We start from the raw sequence: 27,598 nt of genomic DNA on the forward strand, positions 1-27,598 counted from the left end.
GAGCAGTAGAATTGGAAGGGATCCAAAGGGTCATTCAGCCCAACCCCCTGCAGTGCAGGAATCACAGCCACCAAATAAGCTCTGGGTGCATCCAGCCTACCACCAGCACTTTGGGTAGGGCTGTCTTGACCCTCCTGTCCTCCTCGCTCACTCAGAGCAGGATTCAGTTAAGAGTTGTGCCACCCTTTGCTCGGATGCACTTCCAGGCAATAGTTTGCAAAGAGCAATCCACCCCCCGCCCTGCCGTTTCCCCTTTTATTGCAATCCAGCTTGTTAATGAAGCTGTCCCCGTTAATGACACTAAGCACAGCTCTCTGCTGCAACCCAACACGCAGCTTATTATCCTCTCTCCATTTCATTCCCGTCAGGAGGAAAATTGGATTCCAAGTAATGAAAGAATTAAATCGTCCTCCAATCTCCAGCTCTCATCTCGGGGAGAGGCAGCAGTCGGGTTCAGAAATATCCTCAGCGGCCCTGCAGGGTCCTGCGAACATCCTCCCAAGCACCCCCTAGAGTGGGCAGCAGCTGACGCAGGAGGAATGTGCAAGGGAACAGCTTCATGGAGTCCCACCTGAGTGTTCACAAGAGGCTTGTACTGTATGCGCTCACAGCCAGATCTAGCTCTGAGCCACAGAGCGAGGAACACAGGAGGAAGCCTTGTACTGTTGGCCCTTCCTGTTGCGTTTCTGCCTGAGTCACCGTCCTGGGGGAACCTCCTCAGGGGCAGAGCATTGGATCTCTTCTCTGTTTGCCCCAGGAGTGATCCAAGGCCGAAACATGCCGGAGACCCGCCTCCCAACAGCATCTGATTGGCAGGAGGCCAATATTCATGGCAACAATCATGCAGAGATACAGCAGGGCTCCCCCTCCAGTGGGTGAGTGCACATGAGCTTTATTAAACAACAACAACAACAACAACAACAACAACAACAACAACAACAACAACAACAACAACAACACCTATCATGGTAAACCATCAATTCTCTTACAGTGCCCTAGCTACATGGAGGGTTTGTGGGTGACTGATGTACAGTAGCTTCTGTGAGTCTTGGGGCTCTGGCTTTCGCTCCCCCAATTACCCGAGATCCTTTTAAGTGGAGAGGTTTGGAATTGAACCTGGGACCTTTTCCGTGCAAAAGCATGGACCCCAGCTGCTTTTAGGACTTTCTTGTGTCTTAAAGGTTCTGGTCACATAGCAGAGGGCAGAGTTGACGGCCACACACACTCGGGGTTAATCTGTGGCAAGGAGGGTGGATAGTACTGGTGGGAAGGACCTACGGTAAGCCCGTGGTGAATGGGTCCACTCCTCACTCTCTACCACTCCCTCCATTGTGCACTTTCACTCTTTCTTTGCCTCCCAGAAATCTGCATGCAAAGGGACCTGAGGTATGAATTGACTGATCCCTTTGCAGAGGGCTTTTGAAGTTTGACCAGAACCCATGTTCAGCTCTACAGCCTTTCCAACCCCACAGTTCTAGGATTCTACTCCAAATGTCCCCAGCCCCCTATTTTCTGCTCCATGTCCCAGGAGTGAGTGGAACCCCATTGTCCTGCCTTTTAGCCCATGGCCTGCATAGATGTTAATTACCCTATTTTTCGCTCCTTACGACCTGACCATAGGACACACCTAGTTTTTAGAGTAGGAAAACAAGGAATTGTCCTAGGCATAGCAGCCAACTCCTAGAGGCCTAGGTGTCTTTGCCCGCCCCCCCCCATTAAATATTTGAGGAAGCTTCTTTTGCAAAGGGGGAAAGCTCCATTTTTTTGAGGATCAGCTCAAAGTTATGCAGCTTTTTTGCAAATGGGAAAAGCCCCATTTTTTTGGGGGGGGGGGGTCAGCTCACAGTTGTGCATCTATTTGCAAAGGGGGAAAGCTCCATTTTTGAGGATCAGCTCAAAGTTGTTGAGCTTACCTTACAAAGGGAGAAAAATCCTGTTTTTGTGGGGTTCAACTCACAGTTCTGCAGCTTCTCTAGGAAAGGAAAGGGACCAATTTCTACAGTTTCCAGACAGATAATCTAAGCCAGTCACATGTTGCTGGGTAAACAAGCATCCTCTCTCTGCAGACAACAGTTGAGGCCTCGGCAAGGGGCCTGGGCAGGTCTGGGAAGGGAGCTAGCTCCCTTACCTCCTTCCCCGATCTCTTGCAGTCAGCTCCTGAGCAGGTCCTTTCAACACTCTCTTTCCCTCTTGTTAGCCTTTAGCTCTTTCTTAAAAAAGAAAGCACAATCTGCCTTTCGCCCCATGGCAATTCGGCTCCAGGGACCATGCATTTGCTGCATAAGACACACAGAATCCCCTCTTACTTTTTATGAGGAAAAAAGTGTGTCTTATGGAGCGAAAAATACGGTAGCTGGAACCAGAAGCAGTGCAGTGTAGTGGCTGGAACACCGAACCAGGAACCTGGGAGAGACCGAGTTGAAATCCCCGTTTGATCCATCTATGCAGCACACTGGCCCTGTCACTGCCTCTCAACCTAGCCTACCTCACAGGGTTGTTGTGAGGATAAAAGGAAAGGAATGAGGAGAACCCTGTGCACCACCTTGAACTCCTCGGAGGAAAAAAAGGAGGGATATAAATGCAATGAAATAAACAAACAAGAAGCAATTTTGCAGCCCGCCATCTTGCACACAGCTTCTGAAGCGCATTGTGAACTGCTGATGATCTTTTGCAGAGCCATTTAATGTTTTCTTTGCATATCCTTAAACAAAAGGGACAGATCCTCTCTTAGCTTTTAAATCAGCAGGGGAAAGGCTACTACATAATAAATGAACATGCGGCATGCAGAGAGCACAGCCTCCCCAAGGTGGAAATGGGAAGAGGGGGGACAACATGGTGGGAAGCGGGGAGGGAGAGGGGGGAAGGGGGAGAGAGAGAGAGAGAGAAATCCTCGGCATGCTAATAGGGGTGTTATGTGCATGCTGTTATTTTCATCTATAGAACGTTGGAGGGTAATAAAGGTCTCATTTGCTCCCTGCAAAACTCTTGTCCTCCAGCCTCAGCTTTCAAACACGACATGCGGTCTGGAGCTTCCAACCCATTAGCCGCTGAAACTTAATAAAGCAGCTTGGTTAAGCTAGGCTTTTGTAGAAGCCTCTGGAGAAGGGAATCTGGCTTGGCCTCATTTTGCTGCTCTCAGACAGACTTTTTTTAATAGATCTTAAAAATGGGCCCTGTCCCTGCTCACAGATACTGTCTGTTTCCAACACTGTGTGTCTCTGGACCACAAACTACCTGTGCATGGCTTTTGTTGGTGCATTGATTATAGCCATTAATAAGCCATGTGCCATGCTTATGAGCTCTCCCTGCAATGGCCTCTCGGCCATTGGGTTCATTTTACATTTAAATCATCTCCAGGTTGTAAACCTCAAGAATTCTCAGTTTCTGAGATGCTGACTAGCATCTGAGATGCTGTGCTTCGCGTGGGTAAGTCAACCTATTTTCAGCTATTTATTTCAATTTCCAGGGAGGGGGGAGGTCCCCCCCCCCAAATGCAGGTCCTTTTAAAGCCAAGATGTATAGGGAACAATGTGGAGGGCTCAGTGGCAGAACATCTGCCTTGCATGCCGGTTCAGTCCCCGGCATCTCCGGGTAAGTTTGAGTGAGACTTCCAGGCTGAAACCCCGGAGAAGCATTGTAAACCTAATAGGCGTGGGACTTAAGAGCAGTGGCCCATGTGGACCAGCATCCTGTTCTCACAGTGGCCAACCAGGTGCCTGTGGGAAACCAGGGAGCAGAAGGTGATCACTCTGCCCTCCTGTAAGTTCCAGCAAATGGCATTACTGTCTCCAACCGTGGAGGCAGAGCATAGCCATCCTGGCCTTCCCTTCCATGAATTTGTGCAAACCTCTTTTAAAGCCGTCCAAGTTGGTGGCCATCACTGCCTCCTGTGTGGGCTCTGTAGTTTAATTTCGCACTGCCTGAAGAAGTCCTTTCTTTTATCTGTCCCAACATTCAGCTTCATTGGAAGTCCACAAGCTCAAATGTTAAAGAGAGAGGGGAAATCATCTCTCCCCACCCTCTCCATGCCATGCAGAATTCTATAAGCTTCCACCCTGTCGCCTATTACGGTGGTACCTTGGATCCCATACGCCTTGGTACTGGGACGTTTTGGCTCCTGAACGCCGCAAACCTGGAAGTGAGTGTTCCGGTTTGCCAACGTTCTTTGGAACACGAACCTCCGATACGGCTTCCGATTGGCTGCAGGAGCTTCCTGCAGCCAATCGGAAGCCGTGCTTTGGTTTCCAAACATTTTGGAAGTCGAACGGACTTCCGAAACGGATTCTGTTTGACTTCCAAGGTACGGCTGTACTTGCCTTAAAGTCCCTAATGCTGCAAATTTTCCTCAATTTCCCTCATAGGTGAATCTCACCATCCCTTGGACCATCCTGCTTGCCCTTTCCCGAACCTTTTCCACTTCACTAATGCCCTTTTTTAAAAATAGTGCTAATGATCTCTCCAATAAGGCAAGCGAGAGTCACATAGCTTTCAAGTGTCCTGATTTCCCAGGGGCAGCCCCAGAATTATGAAAACCATCCTGCCTTTGGATTTGATCCCAGAATGTCCCTATTTCCCGAGGGTCGGATGCTGCGGTTCTGAGGGAGCATCCTGTTGCCTGTTCATGGTCGCTGCTGCTAGCCTCCTCTCTTGGGCAGCTCATAGCGACTGCTGGAGGAGGAGAGGCTGCTGTGGCCACAGCCCAGCTGTGCATAATTCAACGGTTGTGACGGGCAGGCAGAGGGCAGGGCCACCCTGGGTGGGAGGAAAGGGGGAGTGGAGCATAAGGAGTCTTGATTTTGGGGGTTTTTTAGAACACGAAAACCCTAAATAAAAGCTAATTTTAAAAACATATTTAAAAATGTTTGTGCAGCCGATCTTGCCCCTTTCTAAAATATATTTCATAGAATCATAGAGTTGGAAGAGACCACAAGGGCCGTCCAGTCCAATCCCCTACCAAGCAGGAAACACCATCAAAGCATTCCTGACAGATGGCTGTCAAGCCTCCACTTAAGGACCTCCAAAGAAGGAGACTCCACCACACTCCTTGGCAGCAAATCCCACTGCCGAACAGCTCTTACTGTCAGGCAGTTCTTCCTAATGTTTAGGTAGAATCTTTATTTGTTTATTTTATCTTTATTTATTGGTGTGTGTGTGTTTTCTTTTTGTAAATCTCCCAAAGAATAAAGTCAAATCAGATTGGGATTAAGGAGTTTTCTCAGGACGGCAGAAAGTGTGTGTGCTGTGTCCCACTGGTGTAGCTTTTGCCATTCTACCGATAGGAAATTCTCGGGGCAAGGGACACACACACACACACACACACACACACACACACAAATGGGGCATGTAAATGAATGTTGGCATTTGATAAGCAGCAGGAATTTTAGAAATAGGATCACAAACCAATTTTGATTTTTGTACAACTCTTTCTGCCCAGGAAGAGTCTCTTTTCCAACTGTGAAGACCTGGAATTTCACCAATGCATCCCTTTAACAGTCCAGGGCAATTATTAGCTGTTTCAAGGCATGTGCAGGTAGAACAGAGAAATGTGACTCTCACCTAACATCACCAGCTAAATTGGGATGGTTCCTGTTTTTCTCACCACAACTATTTTGAGTGGCACCATCACCCCACCTGCGCCGGGAGCTGAATTTGACAAGTGAGTTTTTAGAAGGCTAATAACCATATGTGGGGAGAGACATGAGCCGCCCGTTCACCCCAATTTGTCTCCCTACAAATAGAATAGAAAGTTTGGAGAGACTATTTGCGTGCAGCTCTAAATTATGACTCACCTGAACTGTTTGGAAACCAGCATGATAGCTGTGCATGGAGGATCAAACTAGGATATAGAGATATGGGGTTAAATCCAATTCTCGGTTTAGCCTATCTTGCAGGGTTGTTGTTGTGGCGGTGAGAATACAGAAAGGGGAAGAACTATGTACACCACCTCAGACTCCTTGAAGGAAAAGTGGTGTAGAAAGTTAATGAATGAATAAAGGAATGAATGGTAAGTAAAAATAAGATTTCCTGCCTTGTGAAAGAGGCTTCTGCTTTCCTCGATTTATAATTTGGGTGCGTATAGGATTGAGTTCAATTTCTTTTTCGAGAATCTCCCCCCCCCAATTTTATTTCTTTATTTCTTAAAAAAACACAAAAACTTTACAAATTTTAACCTAGACTGAAAATTACTGTATCCATTGGTTTCCCATCCTCCCTTTCTATCATTTCCAAATGCAGTTTCTTTTCTCATAAACCGATGGAGAAAAGAAAACAGGAATACACCAACCCACCCACCCCGGTGTATATATATATATATATGTGTGTGTGTGTGTGTGTGTGTGTGTGTGTGTATGTATATGTGTATATATATATATATATATATATATATATATATATATATATATATATAATTAACTGATATATATCAGTTAATTATATATATATATATATATATATATATATATATATATATATATGTACAGTGGTACCTCTGGTTGCAAAAGGGATCCGTTCCGGAGGCCCTTTAGCAACCTGAAAAGGCCGCATCCTGAAGTGCCGTGTCTGTGCAGGCGCGTGATGTAATTTGGTGCTTCTGCGCATGTGCAAAGTGTGATTTAGTACTCCTGCGCATGTGGGACTTCCGGGTTCGGCCCATTCACAACATGAAAAGACATATCCCACAGCGAACGTAAAATGAGGTATGACTGTGTGTGTGTGTGTGTGTGTGTGTGTGTGTGTGTGTGTATGATTGTATTTTTCTTTTTCTGGATCAGGGCCCAATTCTGGGACACCAGAATTCATAGCAGTGAGTGCTGAGACCAATTTATGGGTGTCATCTGCTCACGTGGGAGTCTGAGAGAACTTAAAAGCTCTTCAACGAGCTCAGCAAAACTTCTCTCTGGGTTGTGTGATGGTTTTCCAAAAATGAAAAATAAAGCCTCTGTAACAGAAGCAAGAACTGCTGCAGCTTTCTCCCGAGAAGGCAGTTATTTGGCTTTGCTAGCTGACGATGGTGCTATTGCATTGTGCCATTCCAAAGGCTTTTTATCATGGGAGGACAGGGAAGAGCAGACTGGTGGGTGAGATTTCTCGGGGACAAGAGGAGGATGAGGGTTAGGAGAACACTTTGCATAAATCATGCTGGAGACAAGCAGTCTGATGCTTCAGAGCCCACCCATACTTCTGCTTAATGTGGATTGTGTATCCTTGTGCACAAATCTATGAGCTGCTACATAAGGAATCCTATGCACCGTTCTGGTCGCCTCACCTCAAAAAGGATAGTGTAGTGTTGGAAAAGGTTCAGAAAAGGGCAATCAAAACAATCAAGGGGATGTAGCAAATTCCTTTAGGAATAAAGTTTGCAACATTTGGGACTTTTTGGTTTAGAGGAGCGGCGAGTAAGCAGTGAAATGATAAAAGTTTATAACATTGGGCGTTGCATGGATAAAATGGAGGGAGAAAAGTTTTCCCCTCCTCTCTCATAACACCAGAACTCATGGACATCTGATGAAGCCGAATGTTGGAAGATTCAGGACAGGAAAGACCTCCTTCACACAGCCCAGAGTTAAACTATGGAACTCTCTCCCGCAGGAGGCAGTGAGGCCCACCAACCTAGATGGCTTTAAAAGAGCATTGGGCAAGTTTGTGGAGGAGGAGAAAGCTATTGACGGCTACTAGCCATGATGGTTATGCCCCTGCCTCTTTGGCTGGAGGCAGCAATGTAGAATAGTAGTAGATGGGAATCACAAGTGGAGAGAAGTGGAGATCATAGAATCATAGAATTATAGAAGGGTCACCTAGTCCAGCCCTCTGCAATGCAGAAATCCTGCCCACAGCCCTCCTTGGGTGGGCTTGAACCACCAATCTTCTGCTTAACAGCCGGTTGCACTAACCCATTATGCCATGTTCAGCCAGAGGTGGAAGGAAAACTGTCAGGGATGATGTGGTTCCATCCTGCATTGAACAAGGGGCATGACGACTCTTTAATGCTATGGACTCAACCCCCCTCACTTTGCACTCAGCACTCAAGAAACTCAGAAGCAAGGGAGAAGTCATCTCAGTTTGTAGAGAGGATTATATATTTATTGAGACTGAAATACTACTCATCTCCAATGATCTCATTACGGCGCTCTACCTCCATTGTGGAAGGCCGTAGACAGTGCTGGAAACCACAGGAGGGGAGAGGGCTCTTGTGCTTGGGTCCTGCTTGCAGGTTTCCCACAGGCATCATGTTGGTCACTGTGAGAATGCTGGACTAGATGGGCTACTGGCCTGACCCAGCAGGCTCCTCCTCTTATGTCTAACCAGGCTTCCATTTAAAGAAGAATCTTGGTGAAGTGGAGGACTGGGGACCAAGACCTTTGAGGAACAGTTGGAAGACTTGGGCATGTGTAGCTTGGAGAACAGAAGGTTAAGCTGAATCATAACAGTGACCTTCACACAGTGGTGTAGCATGGGGTGGTTGTCCTGGGCACAGAATTGTTAGGGGGCATGAACACCCGGTGCTGCCTCAATACAACTGTGCGTTTCCATCACTGGGCTCCATTGAAAACCGCTTCTCCATGTGAACCAGGAAGTGACCTCTCCAGACAACAGAATGGCTCTTCTTTTCTTATCTCTGCAGCTGCGATTTCCTGGGTGACGTGGATGCCATTAGGCAGTTGAATGCACAAGAGTGCTCTGTCAGCTTCCTTCACACCCACCCACCCCTCTGTGCAGCCCTGGGCACTGGCAAGCCATGCTATGTCACTGCCTTCTCAGCTCTGCCATGCAGAATGCAGAGGGGGCTTGTTCTCTGTTGCCCAAAACAGATGGGGTTAGAACTGAGGGGTGGAAACTGGCTACTAGTCATGATGACTACACTCTGTCTCCATGGTATGCCTTTGAATACCCATTGCTGGAAGCTGTGGGAAGGGAGAGTGCTCTTGTGATTGGGTCCTGCTTGCGGCCTTCCCACAGGCATTCAATCAGTCATTGTGAGAACAGGATGCTGGGCTAGATAGACCATTGGCCTGATCCATCCGGGCTCTCCTTATATTCTTCCGTTCTGTTCCATGGCAGCCTGTGCTCCTTGCTAGGCAGCACCACCCCTTTTATGACCTCATGGATTTTCTCTGTGTTCGGTGACGTTTTAAAGACCTCCATCTTTCACCCTCCTGGTAATTGCAGTTCTTTTCCTTCACAACCTCTCTCTTTCTTTAGTGGCTATTTTCTCTACCAGAGACATCATATGGCACATTAGGATGCTGAGTTCCATAAAGCGCTCCATGACGCGGCTTGCAACGGGAGACACTGCGTAAAAGGAAGTTTATCGCCATGGTATTTCCTGACTTTATAGGCCTTGAATTAAAGAGAGAGGGCACTAAATTTCCCCCCTGTGCGTTGAAGGTGAGCACAGTGACTCTTTGGAAAGAGGCTGTGCCATGTTGATAGAGTTGGGTTGCCTCCTTCCATCTCTCCCTTCATTTTGATTCTGCCTCTCCTAGATTTCTCTACTCTCACCCTCCTCCCTCTCCAGCCTCCAGCTCACCAACCCATATGACAAGGGCTGAAGGTTGCCTTCTCCCTGTTTTAATGCAGCCAAGATACTGAGCCTGTAATAAGTCTCTATGGACCAGGGGTGAAGAAGAAGAAGAGTTTGGATTTGATATCCCGCTTTATCATTACCCGAAGGAGTCTCAAAGCGGCTAACAATCTCCTTTCCCCTCCTCCCCCACAACAGACACCCTGTGAGGTGGGTGGGGCTGAGAGACTTCAGAGAAGTGTGACTAGCCCAAGGTCACCCAGCAGCTGCATGTGGAGGAGCGGAGACGCGAACCCGGTTCCCCGGATTACGAGTCTACTGCTCTTAACCACTACACCACACTGGCTCTGGGTGGAGGAAGGGGGGGCAGTGGGGGCGGTTCGCCCCCGGGTGCCACCATTGAGGGGGGTGACAAAATGCCGGGCGGCACTCACCGTGGGGCCTGCAGTGTGTCCAAGCCATGCATCTCTCCTGGGAGTGGCTTGGGCACCCGCAGGCTCCACACTGCCCCAAATGGTCCGCCCGCTGCGTTCCCCCCAGCTATAGGGTGACTGAGTGAGAGGAGGCAGGCAGACTCCTGCCCCAGCTCACCCTGCCCCACGGGTGGGTGGCCCCGCCCCTTGGTGCAGGGTGCGTGCGCCGTCTCAGGCGCACGATCAGCTTGCTCTGCCGCTGCTAGGGATAGAAGCATATTTGATTCTTAACGACTGGGATTGCGAGGGGCAAAGATTAGGTTTAGCCTCTGCCTCGATGTGGTGACCCTCTTTAATGCGGCCCATCTGACTGTGGGTGGCTTAACTTTCTCTGCCAGGGTCATGTGACATGTCCCCAGGTAGCACCAGAAGTTCCTGCAAGTATGCAGACCTGCTCTCCCCACAGGATTTTGCTCATGCTCGAAAGCTTGTATGGTGTAGTGGTTAGAGAGATGGACTAGGACCTGGGAGGGACCAGGGTTCAAATCCCCACTTGGCCATAAGAAGCTCACTGGGTGAAATTGGGGCCAGTCATTGCCTCTCAGCTTCACACTCCCACACAGGGCTGTTGCGGGGAATAAATGAGGAGTAGGTAACGGAGGAGTAAGTAACGGAGTAGAAACAAATGATAATAGCATACCTTCCCCCCGCCCCTCCCAGGGTTCAGAACAAAGCCTCTTCTGTTTCAACCACATGAACTTGAGCTGGTTTTGATTTCTGGCGGCTGCTCCGGTTCTGCGAAGGCCAACAGAGAGCGATTGCCTTTCCTGCATAATATTCCACCAAGGGAATATCCCTCAGTGCCCCCTATAGAGCAGAAACAAGACAATGCCACCCCAAGCTCTTAACTTATTATTGTTTAACATCTTACGTGGGCAATTGGCTTGCAGGCTATTAGAGCAGGGAATTTTTGTCTCTTTTAGAGAAACAATGGCCGGGAACACAAAAGGCTGGCTTGAACGTCGAGTCTGCTTTGTGCCTTTTGATTTTGTGGCTTTTCTTGATTATTGCAGCAGTTTCGCAAAGAAAAAAAAAAGCCCACCGCCATTTGATGTACTGAGTTGTTGCCGTCTTCTTTTTAGCCTACCAAGAAACAAAATTATCTTTTGTTATAGATTTTAAAAGATCTCATGGACAAGCGACAGTACTGTTTGAATTGCCTGGATGCTACCACTCATCCCAGATGCTTCCCCATTGAAATGTTTTCCCCTTTCCTTTCTCTCTCAAATGACTTTATTTGTCCTTGATGATGGTGTCATATTGGCTATGCAGCTTAGGGATGCTGTCGAAGACACTTCAGCATCCGATCACCAATGCAGCTAAAGAAACAGAAGGTTGGGTGAGTTGTGCCAGAGCACTAGGGCAACCATGGTACCAAATAGCGTTGCAATGAGAAGTCCCAACCATCAAATCATTTATTTTATTTCCGTTTATTGCATTTATATCCTGCCTTTTTTTTTCCTCCAAGGAGCTCAAGATGGCATTGCATACATGGTTCCTCCTCTCCTCAATAAATCTCCACAACATCCCTGAGAGGCATTGACCAGCCCAAGGTCACCCAGTGATCCTCTGACCATGTGGGGATTTGAACCCTGGTCTCCTGGCTCCTAGTCCAACACTCTAACGACTAGGCCAGCCACCAGGCCAGCCACTCCCAATCTTCAGCACAATGCTAACCTTATGTACTCAGAAGTAAGGCTTGTTGAATTCAGTGGGACTTACTTCCAGACATTTCAGTGCGAATTTTTGCTAATATGCAAATGCACACATTTTTCCAGGCGAAATGCATAACCCTTAATTATAAAGGAGCATATACATTATTACATTTCCTTATGAAAAACATTAAGGTTGCAGTTCTTTCCACCCTTCCTTAGGAGTAGGGATGGGTGAATCAGTCAGTTTCAGGTCTTCTCAGCTTCCTGTTTTTCCTTTTTTATTTTCAGTTCTCCATATTTCCACATCACAGGATCATATAGAGTTGGAAGGGAACCCAAAGGTCATCTAGTCCAACCCACTGCAATGCAGGAATCTCTGCTAAAGCAACTGTGACAGATGGGCATCCAACCCCTGCCTAAAAACCTCCAAGGAAGGAGAGTCCTTCACTGGGATGGCTCAGCCAGTAGAGAATAACACTGTTAATCTCAGGGTCATGGGTTTGAGCCCCAGGTTGGGCAAATGAATTCTGCATTGCAAATGAATTCTGCATTGCAGGGGGTTGAACTAGATGACCCTTGGGGTCCCTTTCAACTTTGTATTTCTCTGATTCTAACCTTCTGAGGGGAGTGCATTCTACTGCCAAACAGCTTTTGCCATCAGAAATCAGGATATCCCCTGTCCCTCACAATTATTATTATTATTATTATTATTATTATTATTATTATTATTATTATTATTACCCGTTCTTTGCCAGCAGGTCCCAGGGTGGGCTACAGCAAATTAAAATTCAGGATTAAAAAACAGTTAACACCTTTCACATTCACAAGAATAGGATGGGTCCTTGAAAGCGCCCATCTCAGGTGCCGAAGGCCAAGATAAATGCACATTTTTGCAAAGTGACTTCCCCCAATACAATGCATGTTTGTATGTCATTTTCACTAATACATGCATTTCTATGCACACTTATATGCACATCTGTACACATTCCTTCGCTGGAGAACTGCATTGCAAACTTCAGAGAAGTGAAAATTTCAAAGGATGGCTGCGTTTCAGTTCACATAATGCTTTGGAGAGTGTGACGTAGGAAGGTTCGCCTTTAAATGCAAACTGAGTCAAATCCCTCCCCCATCTCTACAGTGCTTACCCAAATGTTTACCAGCATCCCACCATCCTGGGACTCCATTCTGTGTGATTTGACCCAGTACAATATTTATAAAATCTCTCTCCCCATCTGGTTTCTTTCCCCCTGTCTCTCTTTTGGCTTTTCTGCATGCCAGGAGTAACCTCAACAAAGAGCTTTGCAGCTTCCCCGGGGAAGGAGATCTTTTAATTGACATATAGATTTTCTTGTCATCTGGGCAGGCAGGTCTAAATTGCTCATTAATTTTTACAGCGGTTACTTGCTTTCTGTAACTTCCACTAAGGTGATTAGATATTAATCTAAACACACTTGGGCTGGGCCATGACATTTAAAGAGTTCTCTTGGTGCAAACGCAATCTTCCAGCGTAGGTCTCCCGGGGGTGGATCCCAAATGCTGCACAGCTGGCAAACAATGTAAGGGAATTTGTGATCACTGATCTCAATGTATCTCTCCAGGATCGTGCCCTTCCCAAGGGGAATCAATCCACAACTGCTTTGGAATAATTAAGCAAATAAATAATCAGTAATAATACCCTGCAATAATGCATGAATAATATGGATTGTAGCCAACTCCTACTTACAACAAGCCTATTGGAATAAATGGGTAAAAGGTAGTCATGCCAATTCATTTCAATAGGTCTACTCTGAGTAGGGCTAAATGGCAACAACCCTCTGCATTCAAGATTGCTTCTAGTGTGGATGACATTAAGACAGGCATAGGCAAACTTGGCCCTCCAGATGTTTTGGCCTACAACTCCCATGATCCCTAGCTAACAGGACCAGTGGTCATGGATGATGGGAGTTGTAGTTCCAAAACATCTAGAGGGCCAAGTTTGCCTATGCCTGCATTAAGAGGTAAATCAATTTTACCTCTTGGATTGCAGATAATCATTCACGTCCTGGCACATGGTTGCAGTTGCAACTCCTCCTGGATTGTAATATTTTTAGGCATAAGTGACTGGATCTGTGCATGGATTTCCCTCTTTTACTGATCAGGGTCAAATTTCGCAAGGATATTTAGTCTGGGGGAAAAGGTAACTAAGGGATGCGGGACAGAACCATAATTGTGGAATAAAAGTGCAATGTATGTAGAAAATGATAGAACACATAAAGCTGAAGGTTGGAAGTTTTGGGACAAACAAAAGAAAGCATTTCACAACACGGCACACAGTTGAAGGATGGACTTGGTTCCCACAATATCATAGAATCATAGAGTTGGAAGAGACCACAAGGGCCATCCAGTCCAACCCCCTGCCAAGCAGGAAACACCATCATGTCAAGTTTGTGGTCTACCAAGACTCCTAGATCCTTTTCACATGTACTGCTCTCAAGCCAGGTGTCTCCCATCCTGTATTTGTGCCTTTCATTTCATTTTATTTTTGCCCAAGTGTGGTTGCTGACCTTGAGCCAGACATCTTGGAGAGTGAAGTCAAATGGGCCTTAGAAAGCATTGCTAATAACAAGGCCAGTGGAAGTGATGATATTCCAGCTGAACTATTTAAAATTTTAAAAGATGATGCTGTTAAGGTGCTACACCCAATATGCCAGCAAGTTTGGAAAACTCAGCAATGGCCAGAGGATTGGAGAAGATCAGTCTACATCCCAATTCCAAAGAAGGGCAGTGCCAAAGAATGCTCCAACTACCGCACAATTGCGCTCATTTCACACGCTAGCAAGGTTATGCTTAAAATTCTACAAGGCAGGCTTAGGCAGTATGTGGACCGAGAACTCCCAGAAGTGCAAGCTGGATTTCAAAGGGGCAGAGGAACCAGAGACCAAATAGCAAACATGCGCTGGATTATGGAGAAAGCTAGAGAGTTCCAGAAAAATATCTACTTCTGCTTCATTGACTATGCAAAAGCATTTGACTGTGTCGACCACAGCAAACTATGGCAAGTTCTTAAAGAAATGGGAGTGCCTGATCACCTCATCTGTCTCCTGAGAAATCTCTATGTGGGACAAGAAGCTACAGTTAGAACTGGATATGGAACAACTGATTGGTTCAAAATTGGAAAAGGAGTACGACAAGGATGTATATTGTCTCCCTGCTTATTTAACTTATATGCAGAATTCATCATGCGAAAGGCTGGACTAGATGAATCCCAAGCCGGAATTAAGATTGCCGGAAGAAATATCAACAACCTCAGATATGCAGATGACACAACCTTGATGGCAGAAAGTGAGGAGGAATTAAAGAACCTTTTAATGAGGGTGAAAGAGGAGAGTGCAAAATATGGTCTGAAGCTCAACATAAAAAAAACCAAGATCATGGCCACTGGTCCCATCACCTCCTGGCAAATAGAAGGGGAAGAAATGGAGGCAGTGAGAGATTTTACTTTCTTGGGCTCCTTGATCACTGCAGATGGTGACAGCAGTCACGAAATTAAAAGACGCCTGCTTCTTGGGAGAAAAGCAATGACAAACCTAGACAGCATCTTAAAAAGCAGAGACATCACCTTGCCTACAAAGGTCTGTATAGTTAAAGCTATGGTTTTCCCAGTAGTGATGTATGGAAGTGAGAGCTGGACCATAAAGAAGGCTGATCGCCGAAGAATTGATGCTTTTGAATTATGGTGCTGGAGGAGACTCTTGAGAGTCCCATGGACTGCAAGAAGATCAAACCTATCCATTCTGAAGGAAATCAGCCCTGAGTGCTCACTGGAAGGACAGATCGTGAAGCTGAGGCTCCAATACTTTGGCCACCTCATGAGAAGAGAAGAATCCTTGGAAAAGACCTTGATGTTGGGAAAGATGGAGGGCACCAGGAGAAGGGGACGACAGAGGACGAGATGGTTGGACGGTGTTCTCGAGGCTGCGAACATGAGTTTGACCAAACTGCGGGAGGCAGTGGAAGACAGGAGTGCCTGGCGTGCTATGGTCCATAGGGTCACGAAGAGTCGGACACGACTAAACGACTAAACAACAACAAGTACTTTACATTTCTTCTTGTTAAAATTCATCTTGTTTGCTTTGGCCCAGTTGTCTAATCTATTAAGGTAATCTATTACATATTAATATGTAATGATGACTACCAATTTGGAAGGAATTAGATTAACTCATGGAAGGTAAGTCTATCAATGGCTACATTTTGATGGCTATATGCTGCCTTCGGGTTTAAAAACATAATACCAATTGCTCAGATTTGTGAGCAGGACCATGCTGTTGCACTCATGCCTTAGAGTCCTAGAACTGTAAAGTTGGAAGGGACCCCGAGGGTTCTCTAGTACAACCCCCTGCCATGCAGGAATATTATCTAAATCATGCGTTACAGGTGGCCATCCAACCTCTGCTTAAAAATCTCCAAGGAGAGACATCTGGTTGTCCACTGTGAGTAGCTAATGCTGGACTAGATGGGCCTTTGGTCCGGTCCAGCAAAGCATGTCTTCTGTTGGAGTGGAGTCTATCACACTTTCCCCCTCTCAGCTTCAAACAAAACATCATGAAATGTACGGTATGTTCCAAACTGCTTACCCAGCTCCCATTCAATATGCCTGGAGTTGTGTCTTCCTCAAGGAGGAGACCAACATCTGTGTGTGCTTTGCTGGAGGGAAAGAAACAGTTGGAACACATTTGAATATTTGTTCTGCCTTTCTGATGGCAAGGAGTGATATTTCTTGGGAAGAGTTTCACGGCTCTTTTCCCTGGTGTTATTGGCAATTTGGCTTCCGAGTCCTGCAATGTGATTTTTTTTTGGGGGGGGGGAAATAAATAAGAAAAATAACTTAAGATTGGACCCAAAACCTATATTTTAACTTAGCAGACTCACAGCTGTGTGGAATCCATTGAGATGGAGCTAGCTTTGTTACATCCTCCTTGACTGAGTCTTTATGGGCGAGTCTAGCTCTGGGTCAGTTTGGAGTAATGGAAGCCCATCTTCTGCCTGACTTACCGCCTCCTGCATGAAAGAGGCTGTCCTGATCCACAGACCCCTCTCACAATCCCAAAGACTTGGGGTGTCCACTCTAGACAAGGCTCAGATAGGATTGTCTAGGGAATCCCCTTCACCACAAAGGCGTTCCCTCACTAGTTGCTGGATAGCTCAGTCAGTAAAGCATGATACTCTTAATCTCAGGGTTGTGGGTTCAAGCCCCATGCTGGGCAAAAGATCCCTGTGTTGCAGGCGGTTGGACTAGATGATCCCCAGGATCCTTTCTAACTCTACAATTTGATGATTCTAAATCCAGGCATCCCCAAACTGCGGTCCTCCAGATGTTTTGGCCTACAACTCCCATGATCCCTAGCTAGCAGGACCAGTGGTCAGGGAAGATGGGATTGTAGTCCAAAAACATCTGGAGGGCTGAAGTTTGGGGATGCCTGTTCTAAATCTGTCAGTTTCAGTTTTTCTTGGTTCAGTCCAGGCATCCCCAAACTGCGACCCTCCAGATGTTTTGGCCTACAACTCCCATGATCCCTAGCTAACAGGACCATTGGTCGGGGAAGATGGGAATTGTAGTCCAAAACATCTGGAGGGCCAAAGTTTGGGGATGCCTGGTTCAGTTCACCCCATTTCCACCTGGGATTATTTATTTCATAAAATTTATGTAACACTTGATTGTAAATACAAAAACCCTCAAAGTGGTTAATGATTTATTGCATTTATACCTCACCTTTTCCTCCAAGAAGCTCAAGGTGGCATTCAGGAGTTGTTTCTCCACTCCTCATTTAAGCCCCACAACAACCTTGTGAGGTAGGCTGCGCTGAGAGAAAAGGACCAGCCCAAGGGCCACCCAGAGAGAGCTTCATGGCCAAGTGGGTATTTGAACCCTGATCTCCGAGGTCCTAGTCCAACACTCTAACCACTACACCACACTGGCTCTAATAAAACAATGCCACCTGTAAAATACAAACTCTGTACTGTACACATAAAACACCTATTTATGTGTGCACTATTTATTTATTCATGTGCATACTTGAACTGCATCACAAAAGCCAGAGGATTGTGTAAACTGATTAGGAGTTGAATTCTAATTCACACAAGCAAGCTTGAGAGTCTCTGTCGGGTCAATCCACTGCAATCCACTAAAAAAATAAATAAAATAAATAAAAATGGAACCAAATGAATCCTATCTGCCATCCCTAATCCCATCTTTGCAGCTGGAATAATAATAATAATAATAATAATAATAATAATAATAATAATAATAATAATAGAGGTCTAGGTAAGAAGCCCACAATTGACTCTTTGTTGCAAAAGCCTCAGATAGGCTGGAGACGCCATTTGTCAGGAGAGGATGCTGGCTTGGATATTGATTCAGACAATGGGATGTGATCCCACCCATCTTCTCCTCTAATCTTCTCCAAGGCTAGCATTGCATCAGTTCAGGCAGGCGATCAGAATCGAGGCAACTGACTTATTGACAAACATTACTTTTCGTCTCAACAGACCATCTCATTTTGGAAGGCGTCCTGCGGGGAGCTTCAATTGGTTAAATGGTAGGCTGATTTCCTCCATTATTCAAACAGCTAAGAGCCATTGAGATTATGAATAGCAATTGGGCAGGGTGTGTGTGTGGGGGGAGATACTGTTTAGCTGCATTTCCCAATTCTGCCTTTTTAGGATCTCTTATGCTTGGAGATGGATGTGGGGTTGGCACCAGGCATTTCTACATCAAGCCAAGGCTCCCAATTGTCCGTGGGGACTGGGTTGAGTTGAGAGCAACATTGAACATTCAAACATTTTTTTTAGCCCTCCCACTGCTTGGCTTAGAAGCTGTTGCAGAAGGAAACAGCTGGTTACAGTTCTCCAGTCAGTAGGAACCAGTTTGAGTTCCTTGCCTCTGTTTTTTTGCTTCCTCCACCAACAAAATTCTGTGTCTTGGATGTGCCACCTTACTTAGAATCATAGAGTTGGAAGAGACACCACAAGGGCCATCCAGTCCAACCCCCTGCCAAGCAGGAAACACCATCAAAGCATTCTTGACATATGCCTGTCAAGCCTCAGCTTAAAGACCTCCAAAGAAGGAGACTCCACCACACTCCTTGGTAGCAAATTCCACTTGTTGTCCTGCTGGTGAGCCGGTCAAAGCAAATGAAATTGATAGGCACAAGAGCTCCTCCAGAGTGGCTTAAGCCTGCCAAATTTCAGGCAAAAAGGTCCAGGGGCTATTTTTTTCTGGAGGAAGTGAAAGGGATTCAACAGCCCTAGACTGACTTTTCTCCCTCGGACTCTTGAGCTTGAGGCTGGATCCCTGGCAGTCCCTGGAACAAAACCACCTTCCAAACTTTTAAATTCTCTTCAAAGGACACCTGGAAGACTGGGAAACCGGTTATGCCTGCGTAATTTTCCGCCACAAGTCTGGCAGGATTAAATAAAGAAGCAGAAAACAAGCCACCAACACATACATATACAAGAGATGCAAATATATTTAAAGCTGAATAACATTAATTGCCTTACTGAACAGCTCGAATAATCATCCTTTCTCCATTAAATGTGTACAGAGTGTGAGGATTTCTGGAGTTCTTAGTCCTGTTCAGGCTTTCCAAATCCCTGATGAAGGAGAGCTGGGACAAGCATGCTAGATTTACTCCTCACACTGCCCCTGGATGGCATCTTTACTCCCTTCAAACACCCCCTGCCCCATACTGTGTTGTAAGGCTAATAATAATAATAATAATAATAATAATAATAATAATAATAATTTATTACTTATACCCCACCTACCTGGCCGGGCCTCCCCAGCCACTCTGGGCAGCTCCCAACAGAATATTAAAAACATGATAAAACATCAAACATTAAAAACTTCCCTGAACAGGGCTGCCTTCAGATGTCTAAAATACCAGTGCCTTGATGCCTGACCAACTGCCCTTACTAAGCCTCCAAGTAAATTGATGCCTGGTTTTTAATTTCTCAGAATGAAAACCATAAGAACGTAAGAAGAGACTACTGCATCAGACCAGTGGTCTGTCTAGTGCAGCATCCCATTCTCACAATGGACAAGCAGATGACTGTGCAAACCAGCGAGCAGGATCAGAACACAAGAGCCCTCTCCCCTCCTGTGGTTTCCAGCAACTGGTATTTAGAAGCATTCCTATCATAGGGGGAAAAATAGAACTATGTGGGACAGATAATTGCAGAATCCATAAAGTGACACCAGGCTTTTGAGGGTCCTGTGTGTGTATGAGAGAGAGAGAGCGAGAGCGAGAGCGAGAGCGAGAGCGAGAGCGAGAGCGAGAGAGAGAGAGAGAGAGAGAGAATTCGAGTTTGGTTATTGACATTGGGCTTTGATTTGGGAGCTGGAGAAGATGACACTAATCTGCTTCTTCATTCGGCCCTTCCTCAGAACCAGGGCCGGATTTAGGTTTGATGAGGCCCTAAGCTATTGAAGGGAATGGGGCCTTTTATATGTCTAGCTGTCCTTTGCTAACAACAAATTGTCACTGTTTTTTTTGTGTGTGTGTGTTGAATATATGCTATATGGTAATTTACAGACCGAATAGACCACTTGTACATGCAGAATGTAGGCACCCTATATATAGAAATGAGCAAACCAGTGATATTTTAGGGAGCAGGCTAGCAGGCGGGGCCCATGGCTTGCATCATAGCAGCCTACACAACACAAAAACATGTATGTAGGTTTTATTTTATTTGTTTTTTTTTATCTTATATTTTGGAAATGTACATCCAGTTCCCCCCCTTTAGTTTTTTTGGGGGGCCCCAAGAGAGTGGGGCCCTAAGCTACAACTTGTTTAGCTTATACGTAAATCGGGCACGGCTCAGAACGGGTGCACACCCTTAGTATATACAGGAATTATGCTCTACTTAGACTAGATTCACTGAACTTTATGATCCTAAGTTGCCCCATAGGGTGGGGCCCAGGCCAAGGGATTCAAAAGACAAAAAAGGAGGTTCCGACTGAACGTTAGGAAGAACTTTCCGGTGGCAAGAGCTGTTCAACAGTGGAACAGACTCCTTCAGAAGGTGGAGTTCTCTTCTTCACTGGAGGCTTCTAAACAGAGCTTGGTTGGCCATCTGTCTGGAATACTTTAGCTGTGATTCCTGCCTTGAAGGAGGTTGGACTAGGTGGCGCTTCCAGCTCTACAGTTCTAGGCTTCCATGAGAATTGGGAGTATAGAATCATCATCATCATCATCATCATCATCATCATCATTTTTTAAAAATAATTTTTTTAATTTAAATCATCAACAACCAAACACAAACAGTGAAACCCCCCAGGCGGCAGATACATTGGATGAACATAAACAATAAAAACATACTATTGTGTATTCAACCCGAGGTACCGCTGTATTCAAATCAACCATATGTACAATTCTATATATATTAAGCTCCACATTCCACAAGGTTTATTTAACTTTTAACATTTTAATTACCCCAAATTGTTCAAACCTACCCAAATAATTCAATATCTTTTCAAACCAATCCTCCTCTTTCTCACTGACCTTTTACCCTTTCATTTTACACATCTTCACAGTTAGGTATTCTAAAATTATATTATTATTCAATTTCTCCCTCCATTTGTTCACCCCTAGCTCTTCTGCATTTTTCCAATTACTTGCTATAACCTGTCTAGCTGCAATTACCATCAATTTTACCCATTTACATTTCTCTTTTGTTTTTAAAAACACCACCAACACCATCATTTTATTTGTATGCTTCCTTTCCATAGTTGATGTTATACTGTGTTTTAGGACTCCCGACATAGACCAGATGAAACAAAGGTTCAGACAGGAGTTTCAAAGTTCTAAGACCTATTTTATTGTTTCTGTCAGACAGAGTCAATACGGTGAAGTGAGAATAAGCCTTCTCTACTTGCTTTTGAATTATGGTGCTGGAGGAGACTCTTGAGAGTCCCATGGACTGCAAGAAGATCAAACCTATCCATTCCGAAGGAAATCAGCCCTGTGTGCTCACTGGAAGGACAGATCCTGAAGCTGAGGCTCCAATACTTTGGCCACCTCATGAGAAGAGAAGACTCCCTGGAAAAGATCCTGATGTTGAGAAAGACTGAGGGCACTAGGAGAAGGGGGATGACAGAGGACGAGATGGTTGGAGGGTGTTCTCGAAGCTATGAACATGAGTTTGACCAAACTGCGGGAGGCAGTGGAAGACAGGAGTGCCTGGTGTGCTCTGGTCCATGGGGTCACAAAGAGTTGGACATGACTAAACGGCAACAATTTGCACCAAAAATCATGTGCATGTTCAGAGTATGAATACAACTTCATACAATAAGGATCTGCCCCTTACCCCACTCCTTTGCAGTATCTCTTCAGCCAATTAGAAATGGTGCCTGACCCACCAATTTCAAGCTGCAAGGCCCTTTGCCTACTCCACTAGGTGGTGCTGCATCCTCGGCACCTTGGCCCGTGTGCAATGAGCATAGCTGCCAAGTTTTCCCTTTTCTCGCGAGGAAGCCTATTCAGCATAAGGGAAAATCCCTTAAAAAAAGGGATAACTTGGCAGCTATGGCAGTGATGGAAGCGAGGGCTCTGAGGAGGCTAGTCAGGAAGTGGAGAGAGAGGGCTAGGGCTCCAGCAGCATGGGAGAGCCCCGACTACACAGGAGGGAGGAAAGAGAGGGGGAGAAGGGGGAAAAGGAAAGCATGGAGCGTAGACCCTTTCCTCCGGTTCCGGAATTACGCAGGAGAAAGAAAGGGAGGAGATTCACTGTCCCGAGACTCCTATGTTGGAGAAGATCACGTTGGGGGGGGGGCAGTGCCGGATTCTGCATCGGAATGAGCAGACATGTTTTACACACCTGTCTCACTGTAAATAGACTGCACTAATAAAAACTGTTTAAAGACAAGCATGCGGAGCGTCGTTACTCTGGAGTAGTCACAAGAACCTCTGACAGGAGGTTTGCACTAAAATGGAGTTTTAGAAGTTTTATAGCCTTTGATCAATAGGTCAGGGGTGGTCAGATGCCACATCGAAACTATGCTCAAGGCGGCTTACAACATGAAAAGATCACAGAAGCCATAAACAATAAAGCACGTCAAAAAGTACACAACCTAATGGGAACAATTTCCACACAAATAATAAGATCTAAAACTAGATATATAACAATAATATCAATAACAGCAACAGCTCTCCCCCCGGTAAACAAAACTCCAGCCCAGGAATCTGTTCAACAGCCTCAGCTTTTGTCGCTGGAGTCAATCAGCACTCTACTCTCCCAGACCAAGATGGTTGGGAAAGGGCCACTAAGGCAGAGTGCAGGTCTTCCAGGACTCACAGCCAAGATGGTCTCTACACAGATAAAAATTAAAAACAATTTAAAAGATTTCAGAACCAGCAGCACCAAACTTTCCTAAAGGAATGAAAGAAGCTTTAGGCATATTTGGAAAGCAACTGTAACCAATTGACATCGGTTGTAGGGTTAAAAGAAGTTTTGTAAGGAGTAATATATAAATTATTGTGAAAAGAATTAAGAATGGGTATTAAGATTTGAATTTATAGCAGTAACTGTAGTAACAAAATGCATAATTAGAAAGGATTTTTAGAAAACCATCAGTTGAGGTTGAAGGAAGTCTTAGGCTGTGATAGCCAAAGATTTTGAAATGATATTTAAAAGGATGATATGCTGGAAAATGTGTTAAAAAACAATAAAAAAATATTTAAAAAAACAATTTAAAAGAATGCAAAGTAAAGGCAAATAACACACCCCAGAGCTACAGTTAGTTGGGTCCATTAATTTTAGTGTGTCTACTCTGAGTAGAGCTAACACTGACTACAACCCATATAATATATTTTTGTGGAAGCCCAAAATACCCGTCTCATTGTAGCTCTTCCCCCATGTTAAATGTCCTGTGTCTGTTCTGCATGCAGGCAACACATTCCCACAGCAAAGATGTATCTCTGACCTGGGCTCAGCTGGCAATTCTTCCCCCGCTTCTAAGTTCTTTTAACCATAGACATTTTTTTTGCCGCCTCTGCGGCTTCTGCTATATAATGACTCCTGCTTCAGTTTGTTAAAAGGTGCACTTAGGAATCCACTCAAAGTTACAAAAGCTCATTAGCAGATTGGAAAAACATTTGCCTAATGTTACTCTGCCGTCCCTAAGTAAGTCTGTCATCTCTCAATTTGGCACCAAGTCTAAATATTCATTTTAACTAATAAAGATCCTCAGCAATGTCTTATTAGACAGCTGGCAAACTCCCAGCTTTATACGATTATGATCTTTTGTTTAATTAGGGGTTTCTCATGCAATCTCAGCTTCATTCTGACATAATGACAGAGGGAACATATCCCCCCCCCTTTCTCTGAAGTCAAGGAAATGGCAAATAATTTCATGTGTGCTCTGCTTTTTGGTCCTTCTAAGTGGTCAAACACTGCTCTCTTTTTTACCTTTGAATTCTGTTGGAGTGATTTGCTAGCACTAACTTCCAGGATCCAGGTCATTACCGAGGATCTCTGGAAGTTAAAACCTGTTTAGTGCACATTCACACCAGTCACAGAATCACAGCATTCTCAGGTAGCTTAGAGGCCACCTCCTCTGACCCTCCCTGCTTATTTAACTTATATGGAGAATTCATCATGCGAACGGCTGGACTAGATGAATCCCAAGCCGGAATTAAGATTGCCGGAAGAAATATCAACAACCTCAGATATGCAGATGACACAACCTTGATGGCAGAAAGTGAGGAGGAATTAAAGAACCTATTAATGAGGGTGAAAGAGGAGAGCGCAAAATATGGTCTGAAGCTCAACATCAAAAAAACCAAGATCATGGCCACTGGTCCCATCACCTCCTGGCAAATAGAAGGGGAAGAAATGGAGGCAGTGAGAGATTTTACTTTCTTGGGTTCCATGATCACTGCAGATGGTGACAGCAGTCATTAAATTAAAAGACGCCTGCTTCTTGGGAGGAAAGCAATGACAAACCTAGATAGCATCTTAAAAAGCAGAGACATCACCTTGCCAACAAAGGTCCGTATAGTTAAAGCTATGGTTTTCCCAGTAGTGATGTATGGAAGTGAGAGCTGGACCATAAAGAAGGCTGATCGCCGAATAATTGATGCTTTTGAATTATGGTGCTGAAGGAGACTCTTGAGAGTCCCATGGACTGCAAGAAGATCAAACCCATCCATTTTTAAGGAAACCAACCCTGAGTGCTCACTGGAAGGACAGATCGTGAAGCTGAGACTCCAATACTTTGGCCACCTCATGAGAAGAGAAGACTCCCTGGAAAAGACCCTGATGTTGGGAAAGATTGAGGGCACTAGGAGAAGGGGACGGCAGAGGATGAGATGGTTGGACAGTGTTCTCGAAGCTACGAACATGAGTTTGACCAAACTGTGGGAGGCAGTGGAAGACAGGAGTGCCTGGTATGCTCTGGTCCATGGGGTCACGAAGAGTCGGACACGACTAAACGACTAAACAACAACAACAACAACCTCTGACCCTCAAGTCAAGGCAGAATCGGCAATGCAGATTCAGAGTTGTTTGTTTGGGTCTGGACATCAGACCTTTGCAGAATTTAACAAAGGGAACTGCATGAGGTCGATCAAGTTGATCAGAGGTCTGGAAACTGAACAGCTGTGGGAATTGGGTACGGCCCTGGTTATTCCCATCCCTTCATTTTTCTCTCGTGCGCTGTCAAATTGCACGGAAACAGAACCTTCCTTTCCACAAAAGGGCCTTTTCTCATGAAAATGTCAATTGTGATAAAAATCAGAGAGTAAGAAAGATGGAAATAGAGGGACGGGTTTTTGCAAAGTTTCTCAAATCTGATTGCTAGATTCTTCCCAACTTGCATTTCTGTTCTTTCTTAATGCCAGATGGATTATGTCTGGGTTGGAATAATAAAATTGTGGCCTTTGCAGGATGCAGTGAAGGATTTATTTTGAACTTGCAAGGTGCCCACCTTATAAGGCACCCATTGGATGGTAGGAATGCATTAGGAATTAGGGGGTTTAAGGGTGGCCCCGGGGTTGGGTGGGGGCAGGTAAATGTGTCTTTCCACTTCCTCTTGCCTCAGTTTATATTGGAGTGGCACTACTAAAGCCCCCATCTCCTGGCTAGAAATACAAATGTTGGTGTCCTCTAATGCTTGCTCCAAATATGATGTGAGCATCAGAACCCACAATTATCCACCTCCAGTTTTAACTGTAGATTGGAATAATGATGATGATGATAATAATAATAATAATAATAATAATAATAATAATAATAATAATATAGGTTTTTCTAAACCTACCATTCAGAACAAAGTCCCTGGGCAGGTTGCAGGAATTTAAAAATACAACCTTAAAAACAGTTTAAAACAGATTACACAGAAAATAAAAAGCTGGGCCCCAAACATATGCAAGTTGAATGTCAAAGACAGGTGCATTTTCAGCATATGACAAAAACCTATACTGTATATAGAAAGTTCCAGGTGCACCACTGTGGAGAGTTCCGCAGTTTAGGGGCTGCCACAGAAAAGACCTTCTATTGGGCCATGCAACCCCCCAAAAAAATATGGGGTCGCAGTGGAACTATCAAGAGGGCCCCCCTCTGCTGACCTTACAACTGAGACAGTCTATAAGCAGGCATCCCCAAACTGAGGCCCTCCAGATGTTTTGGCCTACAACTCCCATGATCCCTAGCTAACAGGACCAGTGGTCGGGGAAGATGGGAGTTGTAGTCCCAAAACATCTGGAGGGCCAAGTTTGACTATGTCTGCATTAAGAGGTAAATCAAATTTTCCAGTGGTTGGGGAAGATGGGCATTGTAGTCCAAAACATCTGGAGGGCCGAAGTTTGGGGAAGCCTGGTCTATAGAGAAGGAGGCAGTCTTTCAGTTATTTGGGACCTGAGAAATTTAGGGTGTTGACTACTAATGTGAGTGTCTTGAATGGTGTCATATATATATATATAATCATTGTGCTAAGTTTTTGTTCCTTTCACAACATTCAGGCTATCCTGCTGCTCCTTTCCTAAAACTCACCATGGACACAACTTTGTCAATGTCAAGCTTTCAAGCTCCATTGATCTCAAGGGGAGAATTAAGCTCGCCCTATTTAAATCAATGGGATTTGAAGGATTTAACCTTTGAAGGAGCATGCTTGGTGTGTGTGTGTGTGTGTGTGTGTGTGTGTGTGTGTATGTGTGTGTGTGTGTTTTAAAGCCCAAACCAGAAAGCACACTTTACACCTGCTCTTTGAAATGTCTTGTGATCACTGGGGTCTTTTCGAGCCCATGGTGGACTGAGATGGCTCTGATGTTTGTAGCAATGACTTCTCTCCACAGCTGAGTCAGGCACACCAACACAAATTTCTTACCCCGTCCCCACCCCAGCTCTTTGTTTTGCTGTGCCTGGCACAATAACTCCATCTGTCATGGCATGTGGAGGGCATCTAGTTTTAGTGTGAGGGCTGACCTCTTCAGCCTCCTTTTTCTGCACCTACGTTCCCCCCCCTGCCTTTGGACAGCTCCCCACTCCAAATTGCCACGAGTCATGAATAAACATCATGTCAGGGCCTCGAGAGACAGAGCAGTCTCCCTGGGAGGCAGTCACAGATGAGGAGTTGGATCCTGGGAGGGTCCCAGCAGTGCAACCCCCCAGCACTCTACTCTGTCCCCTCTTACATCACCCAGGCATTCTGCACCCACTTCACCCCCTCGGGCACTGCCAGAACTCATCCCATGCCCATCATCTCAGGGAAGCATAGAATTGTAGAGTTGAAAGGGATCCTGAGTCCTGAGGACCATCTACTTCAGGGTTCCCAAACTAAGGCCCGGGGGCCGGATGCAGCCCAATCACCTTCTAAATCCGGCCCGCAGATGGTCCGGGAATCAGCATGTTTTTTACATGAGTAAAATGTGTCCTTTTATTTAAAATGCATCTCTGGGTTATTTGTGGGGCATAGG

The sequence above is a fragment of the Zootoca vivipara genome, chromosome 6 (assembly GCF_965207765.1).
Source record: "Zootoca vivipara chromosome 6, rZooViv2.hap1.1, whole genome shotgun sequence".
Lineage (NCBI taxonomy): Eukaryota > Metazoa > Chordata > Lepidosauria > Squamata > Lacertidae > Zootoca > Zootoca vivipara.